This window comes from Nomascus leucogenys, chromosome 23, assembly GCF_006542625.1.
Source record: "Nomascus leucogenys isolate Asia chromosome 23, Asia_NLE_v1, whole genome shotgun sequence".
Taxonomy (NCBI): Eukaryota; Metazoa; Chordata; class Mammalia; order Primates; family Hylobatidae; genus Nomascus; species Nomascus leucogenys.
In genome coordinates this window covers 29,306,531-29,315,414 of record NC_044403.1, presented here as the reverse complement: position 1 = coordinate 29,315,414, position 8,884 = coordinate 29,306,531, and the positions used below count along the sequence as shown (strand labels likewise).

At 49.4% G+C, this 8,884-nt stretch overlaps 1 long non-coding RNA gene across 1 annotated transcript; it reads right to left on the bottom strand.

The window, feature by feature from the left end:
* Positions 1–561: 561 nt before the first annotated feature.
* On the bottom strand, positions 562–1,363 carry LOC105738895. The gene is made up of 2 exons (XR_001114751.2): positions 783–1,363; positions 562–689 (listed from the first exon to the last, which is right to left on the bottom strand). It is a non-coding gene; the product is annotated as an uncharacterized LOC105738895 (long non-coding RNA).
* Positions 1,364–8,884: the final 7,521 nt, after the last annotated feature.

Sequence of the window (8,884 nt, the reverse complement as noted above, 5' to 3'; positions counted from 1 at the left end):
GCAGAGGCCCTAGAGATTGGAGGGATGCAGCTGCAAGCCAAGGAGTGCCGAGAATTGCCAGCCACTCCCAGAAGCTAGAAGACGTGACAAAGGGTCCCTCCCCTAGAAGCTCCAGAGGAAGCACAGCCCTGCAGATGCCCTGATTTTGGACTTCTAGCCTCTAGAAGTGTGGGAGAGTGAATTCCTGTTGCTTAAAGCTATCCAGTCTATGGCACTTTGCTACAGCAGCCCTGGGAAGCTAACATAGGGAGAGATGGACAATTTTCATTTTCTTAGCATACTTTTCAATATTTCAGAGGTGATCTGTAGTGGATACATTAAGACTTTTATGATTAGGAAAAACATAGCCATTCTTAAAAAGAAGTGCTCATCAGTAGGAATCCTAAGCGTCCTATTGGATTTGTCCCGGAGAATCGAAGCCATCTATGCCACACAGTTTACAGTCCTCATCAACACAGCTTTATTATTCCACAGGAGACTCTTGCCCAGGAAGATAAAAGCTGAACATAATTTTTATTGTTCGTTTCGGGGACTTTGCAAATAACATTTACACAAACAGCGGATTGTACAACTTTTTAATAGCATCTAAGGACTGTCTTCTTACCAAGACTCTTCAAAAACTCTTGCCTTGCCATGTCTTCCCATCCCAAACTCCCAGGTCACGGCTCTTCCCAATCCTAATCAAGTCCCTGCAGGAAAGATGCTCAAAACTCAGACATATCCCATTTGCATTTGCTTTTCTGAGATGATTCTAAGACTCTGTAAAGGGTCTTCTCCCTTACCATGGTAGCAGGAAACCTGGCTGCCTTAGCCGAGGGTTGATTTGGTGGTATTTTCAGGCATTTGACATCTGATATTCAAAATATTGCATTTATCGAAAGCAACCCCAATCATCCCTGAATTGTAGCCAGGGAAACAGGCTCCTCGAACTTAAATTGCCCAAGGACACACCATTAGTTGCTGGCAGAGCCTAGGTCCAGCTGCCTGCAAAGCCTGCACTCTTACCCTTCTCCTACTTTCCCAAATTCAGTGAGACTGTAATACAAAATGCTTATGTTCTGGTGTCTGGCTATTTTTGGGAACTGGTGGTATTCAGCTCCCAATTGTCCAGATAATTGCCCCAAGTGGACAGGCCATGGTCCTCAGGAAGACAGCACCCAGGAAGGTCTCCTGCGGGGAGTCACCAGAGACCATTTCCGTCACAGGCAGCAGCAGCAGCCTGAGCTTCTGTTTCCCTGCCCTGGGCCTGGAGAATGTTAACCATGAAAGGCAAATGGGCTTCGGTTGGAAACAAGCCATTATTCACCACTATTTCAGGCAGTCACATTTCCCACAAGGCACTTGTGCAACAAGTTAGCAGGGAAGAAAGAAGCCGAGCCTTTGTACAGCGGGGCCAGAACACAAAGCTCATTGTGATGTTTGTGCTTCTATTCAGACGCCATGTGGTACGGACTCCACGCCAACCTGCAGACCGGATTCTTTTCTTCCCCCTCAGTAGCAAACATACACATTTGCTTTAAAGTAGGCAGAATCTGCCCATGGGTGGTCTTTGATTTGGAAGAAATCAACTTCAAAGTGGTGACTCACAAAAAACAAAGGTGGCTTGACTCACTCAGTGCTCGGAAAGGGGATGTGTGTGCAGAATTCACTCAACCAGAAGCAGAAATTGAAGACAAGGAGTAAATACTTCAGGTAGACGATCAGCCAGTCATCCTGCTTGCTCTTGTAATGGGCCATGGCCTCTGAGTCTAGAGAAGGCACGCAGGCTGGGCTGGGGAATTACCGAGAGCCACCTCACCCCTCCAGGAGTGTCTGCTGAGTCTAGAGAAGGCACGCAGGCTGGGCTGGGGAATTACCGAGAGCCACCTCACCCTCCAGGAGTGTCTGCTGAGTCTAGAGAAGGCACGCAGGCTGGGCTGGGGAATTACCGAGAGCCACCTCACCCCTCCAGGAGCCGGGGTGCCTCAGCTAGGTTCCCTTTGAAGGGCTTATTTGCCAGTCTTGCCAGGGATCTTTGAGGCTGTGGGTGTGCAGCATAGAGTACAGATCAGGGAATCGCAAAGGCTACTGGACGCCTTAGTGGAGGTGAATTTGGGCAGAATTTTCCAGACCTTCAGGTGTCGGTTTTGTCCTCTTGGCAAAGGTCTAACCTACAAATCTTCCACAGATTTCCCCTGGCCTTGTTGTGTTCTTACTCTCTTTCCCTGTCTCATCAGGGTTGCAGGGTACAAGTTTATCTGTCATAGACACACACTCTCTGTCTCTCTCTCTCTCTCACACACACACACACACACACACACACACACACACACACAGACACACAAGTTCAGCATGGCTGCTTTGCAGTGGAAACCTGTACTCCACATCCACAGGTGTGGCAGGAGTCCCAGATCAAAGCATCTGTGCTGGAAAGACCTCAGTGATGACCCATTCCACCCCACCTGGCCTCTACACCCCTTGACTTCCCAATGAGGAAGCAGGTCCAGACAGGCCCGGACTGTTTGGCAGAAGTCTAAGAGCCTCTGGAGTCTAACTCCCTGGGTACAAACCCTGATCTGTCACAAAATATGTGACACTTTAGGCAAGTGACATGACTTCCCATCCCTCAGTGTCCTCATCTGTAAATGGGGATAATGATACCTACATCATAGGGTTGTTTTGAAGATTAAATGGGATAATCGATGTGACGTGTTTAGCATAGTCCTTGGCACATGGTAAGTATTTAATGTTAGCTTTTATTATTACATGCCACAGAGCTGGTACTAGAACCTAAGACCCCAGTTCTAAAACTCCACTCTTTGCCCCAGCACCGTGCTCTGTCTCTTGTCCTGACACCCATCAATGGACCTTCTAGGGAGTATGATGTCAACAGTGGTGATAAAGGCAGAGAAGGCCCACTGTACTCAGTAATCCCATCTGCTTCTTAGTCAGTCTGAACCTCAGTAGGTCTGAAGCCTTTACGGTTTCCTCTTCACCTGGACCTTCTTGTACCCCTGGGCACCTGCACACTCACAGAGTAGTTGCTCTTTAAGAAATTGTCCCCATTTGGGGAAGCTCTTTTATTTCAGAACCATACGCAATGAGGCATCGGTTTTGCCCATGACCTTCTCTTCCTCTATCATTCCCAACCCCCCATCAGGCCCTCCTCCCCCCCTGCTCTTGCCTCCTTGGCTGGTGCTGGGCCAAAAGCCCAAATTACTTCCCTGAGCCACTGCTCTGCCTTTTATTTCAAGCTTATGGGCTCACGGAGACAGAGAGAGAAGAAGAGAGGAAAGAAAAGGTGGCTGTCTTATTTGGGATTTCTATTTGCAGACCTTGAAGAAGGTAATTTAAGACTGTTAGTCTTCTCATTAAAAAAAGACAAAACCCATTCTTCTTCAATTTAGTTTGAGAGATAGGGTGGTGGAAGAAATATAGGAGAAAAAAAGGAAGCCTGTCAAGAATGGTGATGGATGGGGGTGGCCAGGCAATTGAGCAGAAGCTGTTTGGTCATTCTGCAGTCGGCCCTGACAAGACACTGGGTGCAGCGCCCTCTGGGCGCCATGGGTTTTTAGTAAGCTGAGGGATTTGTGGGGGCCCAGGCGCTCCTGTCTGCAGTCTCCCTTCCTCTGCACGTCCCTCCCCTCCCAGCCAGGGCCCGCTAGACTCCTAACACAGAACCTTCTCTCAATCTGCAGCAAAGGGGCACGATTCACTCACTCAAACCAAGGGGTCAGGGCCCCTGAAAGGAAAACTATTTTTTAAAAAGGACTTCAGGCAGAAGATAGGACTTAACAAAGAAAAACGTAATTCTAATGGTAAAATTTTAGCCATTATTGGTAGAGAAGATAGAACCACAGAATGTCAGGGTTAAGGGGAAACCTTGGGGCTCACTTAATTCAATCTTTTGCAGACAGAATGAGGAAATTTACCCATCGGAGTTAAGACGCACATTTTAAAATGACTTCTCTAGAAGTCTGTAATTGATGGTTGCAGTTTTCTATCCCCCACTATTCAAGGCTCCATCTCCTGTAATATCCCACCACACTTGGGTCCCTGTGCTGGGAGTGGCAAAGGCCCCAAAGAAACTTGGAGCCAGATGCCTGGATCTCAAAGCTAGCCTTGCCATTTTACTGGCTGTGTGACCTTGGGCAAGTTACTTAACCTCTCTGTGCAGGTCATATTTATGGAACACTTTCATGTTCCAGACGCAGAACTAAGTGCTTTACATGCATTATTTTGGTCCATCTTTCCAATACCCCTATGAAGTAGGGCTAGTCCCATATTGCAATATAGCCGAGGTTCACACAGGTTAAATAGCTTGCCCAAAGTCACATAGCAAGTAAATGGCAAAGCCAGAGTTGAATGAGGAATCCCTGGCTCTGGCCTCAAGCTCTTACCCGCTGTGCAGTACTCTCAGGACCAGAGAACCCAGGGGAAGGGAGGAAGGGGGGTGGGCAGAGACTGATGGTTTCCCTAATATTTGTTCTCCCCTTTTTCATTGGGAATAGAGCATCTCCATTTTAATCGGGTACTTGGTCACCTGGAGCAAAAGACATTTCCCAGCCTCCCTTCCTGCTAGGCATAGCCAGGATTCCCTGCTGGCTGGAGAGTGGTATGTAAGCAGAAGTGGTATACGCAGCTTTTTAGAAGGATTATTTTTTGGTACATGTTTCATGTTCATTTAAAAAGAATGTACGTCCTGTCATTGTAGGGTACAGAATTCTGTATGTGTCGATTAGGTCAAAATTGTTAATTGCACTTTTCACATCTTCCGAATCCTTACTGATCTGGTGTCTGATTGGTCTATTGGCTATTGAAAGATGCCTATTACAGACTCTCCCTACAAGTGTGAATTTGCCTATACCTCATTTAATTCTCTTAAATTTTGCTTCATATGTTTTGCAGATATTTTGTGGAGTACAAACAGATTTGGAGTTAAGTTATTATTCTGGTGGATTAATCCCTTTATCATTAATAATCTCATTATCTGTCTTTAACAGTTAGAAGTATCTTGTTTTTTTTTTTTTTTTTTTTTTTTTTTTTTTGAGACAGAGTTTCATTTCGCTCTTGTTGCCCAGGCTGGAGTGCAATGGCACAATCTCGGCTCACCGCAATCTCTGCCTCCCAGGTTCAATCAATTCTCCTGTCCCAGCTTCCCGAGTAGCTGGGATTACAGGCATGCACCAACACACCTGGCTAATTTTTTGTATTTTTAGTAGAAACGGGGTTTCTCCATGTTGGTCAGGCTGGTCTCGAACTCCTAACCTCAGGTGATCCACCCGCCTCAGCCTCCCAAAGTGCTGGGATTACAGGCGTGAGCCACCACGCCCAGCCAGAAGTATCTTTAGAGTGGTGGGGGCATGTGTCTCTTCACCCTTTCCTTCTTCCTGTTGGAATGGTGATGTTGTGGCTGGAGCTGAAGCAGCTCTATTGAACCATGAGCTGAAAACTATGGGTTGAAAAGGGAGTAACAATTAGTTCAAGGATTCTGGGTCTCAGATGATTTTAGAGCTGCCATTCATCCTTGGGCTGCTTTTACCTCCAGACTCAGTTTACGTGAGAGAACAACAAACTTGTCGCTTCTTTAAGCTACATGTTTGTGCCAGGGGCACTGCAGTGGGGGCAATAAGACCAGAGGCCCATGGCAGGCAGTGGTCGTCAAGCTCTTCTGAGTGTACACCCCCTCAAATTTCTTATTTATAATTCTATTCATGTACTGTTGTCCATCTATATAGCAGGTATTCATCAAAACTTCATTTTGCAGTTTTGAAAGTTAAAAAATAATGAGGGATAGGGATTTCAGTAAGTTTTCACTGTATCCCAATATATTGTCTGTTGCCACCTTGGAGACCACTGGTGCAGAGTGTGCATGGAGTGGGTGAGAGCTGGAGGTTAGGTGGGGTCAGGTCAAGAGTGGCCTTACATGTGAAGCTCGGGGACTTGAATTAATGTCCTGAAAGTGATGCTGACCCCAGGAAGGTGGTGCTTAAGTTCGAGAAAGAGATGGTGGAGGAATGGAGAGTAGGGGACAGACACCTGACTGGCACAGAGGGAGGCCCCATCAGGCAGGCAGTGTGCTCCAGGAAGAGGCAGGAGAGGAAAGACCCCAGGAGTGGGCAGAGGAAGAAGCAGCCAGGTGGGAAGTTGAAACGGAGGGGGGCAGAAGGAGAAGCGGAGGAGTGCGGGGTCCAGGAAGCCAAGGAGGACAGGGTGGGCTGCAGTACTGCATGCTTGCTAAGAGGTCCAAGCAAGGGCTCACCTTTGTCCATGGAGGATGCATGGGGATTATAGGGATGCACCATGAAGGGAGAGGAAACGGAGACCTGGAGGTGAATATTTTCAAATGAGAAGGCTGGGAGGGAAGCAGCTAGAAGGTCAGGGAAAGGAAGTGCTTTTGTGTGGTGAGGTAGGGAGGCTCCGGCATGCCTAGTGCACTGGGAAAGGCTCCAAAGCCTGCTTAGCTCTGCTGCCTCCAGGGAAGGGGACAGGGCTGAAGGAAGGTGAGCGGAAGAGCTCCAGCCACCACTTCCAGCCCTCCTCCCGACTGTCCCAATGGATTCCCCTCTCTAGGACCTCATTGTACCCCAATTTCCTTTTGCCTGGAGAGTGATATATCGGGGGAGGTGGGTGGAGGAGGGTGGCAATGGCTGCAGCTGCCCCAGGAGAGGAGAAAAGCAAACACAAGCCACTTGATGTGAGCTTATCTGCCAGCGAATGGAGGGGCCCAGGCTTTGGATAATCCCCCAAATCATTTTTCATTGAGCTTTGAGTGTCTTATGATTGCTGGGAAGCCGACTGGCCTTCCTAAGTGGGTGTTATTTCTGTTCATAGCAGTTGGGAGTTGGGCTCCCGAACCAATTGGAGGAAGTGTTCCTGAGGGGCACCAGCTAGACAGCAGGGGCAGGCAAGGCAGAGACTCCCACTGCGGGTGGTAACCAATGCTGGATGCAGAATCATGGACAAGCCTCTGAGGACAAAGGAGAGAGACTGTACCTCCCAGATCCCCGGCCTCGCGACGCTGACATCTTCTTTGGCCTCTAAAAGGCACATCTGCGTCCTCCCTTTGGCCCTTTGTTCAGGCTGTGGCCTGAATCTGAAACCCCTGCTACTCTGTCCAAATGCTCCAGGGCTCAGGGGGACTCTACCCCTCTCTGAAGGTGGCTATTCACACCTTCCCATACCCCCAGGGCAAAGCCCAGCATCCACGGACTACAGCAGTTGGCCTGGGTGCTTCTCGGCATCGTATTTAACAGGCTGACTGATTTGGTTACCTTCCCGAGCTTGTGGACTGAGATGGGGACAGCGGTGCCACACAGCGGGGTCCAGACCCTCTTTCTGGCTCTGCCCTTTACTTGCTGCCTGTGCTTGGTGAGGCAAGCTACCGCCTTCCCTGGGTGTTTGGTTTCCTACCTACAGGGAAAAGCAGTGGTTCTCCTGCTCAGGTCTTAGAATTACCTGGGGGACTTGTTAAAATGAAGATCTCAGGGCTCGCCCTCAGAGTTTCTGATTCATTAGGTTTAGGGTGAGACCCTGCAGGATTTGCTCCCAGGCAGGGTGACTGACGACCCCCATTTGCCCAGTACAGAGGGATTTCTTGGGATACAGGAGTGCTGTTCAGGGTTAAACCTGGGCAATCCTGGGAGACAGGATGGCTAGTCACTGCTCCCAGGTGCTGCTGGTCTTGGGACCACACTTTGAATCAATGTTCTCTAAGGTCCCTTCCAACTCTGAAAGTCCCTGACCCTGCAGTATAAGTACTCTTCAGATCCGAAACAGGCATAACTGGGTGGGGCAGGAGGGTGGGCCCGTCCTGTCATGCAAATTCACATTTAGGACACTGTTCATGTTGAAACGATGAAGATCTCCCAGATTGCCTGGCAATGAGCCTCAGGGTGCCTTCCCCCCAGGAAGAGGTTCTGACTGCAGCAAAAAGGTGGGATTCAGGGGCAGCCAGCAGGTGTGGGGGCCGTGAATGTCATCATCAGGATCCAAGCCATAGGACATCTCAGAAAGGCAACCACAGATGCCTTGATGGTGAAGTGATGTATTTTGGGGACTTTCATCAGGGCTGGATGTGTAATGGCATGGCTGTGAGACTTGAGAATCATTGTCTCTCCTACTGCATCCCCCCCTCCCAAGCAGATGAGGCTCAAAGCACAGAGATGCAGGATGTGTAGGAAGAGCCCAGCTGGCTGGCCAGATGTGCTGGGAGTCCTGGTGAGCAGGGCAGGGTCCAGCCGGGGCCAGCGCCCAGGAGCACAGGGTACCACAAGTGTTGGCTGGTGGGCAAGACCAAGTCCTTTAATGGTGATGGGGAGCAAGGGGTGGGAGCTGACTGCATAGATCATACATAAACACATGGCGTTTTGAGGCCCCGGGTAAGCTGCATCCTTCACTCCCTCAACAAACATGTATTGAGTCCCTGCTATGTGCCAGGTCTGGTACTTGGAACAACTGGACTTGCTCCTTCAGGAGGTCACAGCAGTCGTGAGGGTGGGGCACAGGCATACAAACAACTTCCAGACACCGGAGAGCGCTTTCAGAGACGCTGGCCAGTCCTGATGGGAGCGTAGAGGGACGGGCATTGATTCTGCCAGATGAGGGTGGTGGGGGTGGGTGGCAAAAGAAAGGGGCATTTAATTTGGTCCTTAAAAACAGGCAGGGTTTTTGCAGGCAGAAAAGGAGGGAGGGCTGCCCAGGGAGAGGGGACAGTGTAAGCAAAGGCCTGGAGGAATGGCCGGGCAGGGTGCGCCGGGAGGTGGGAAGGGCTAGGAAGCCACATTAGGGCCTGGAACAAGCTTGGCCTCACTTAGTTGTGACTTTCCCCTTTTCCCCACGTTCTCTACTCCTGGGATCTCACCAACCTCTTATTCTTTGTCTGCTCCCATTAGCAAAAGCTGAG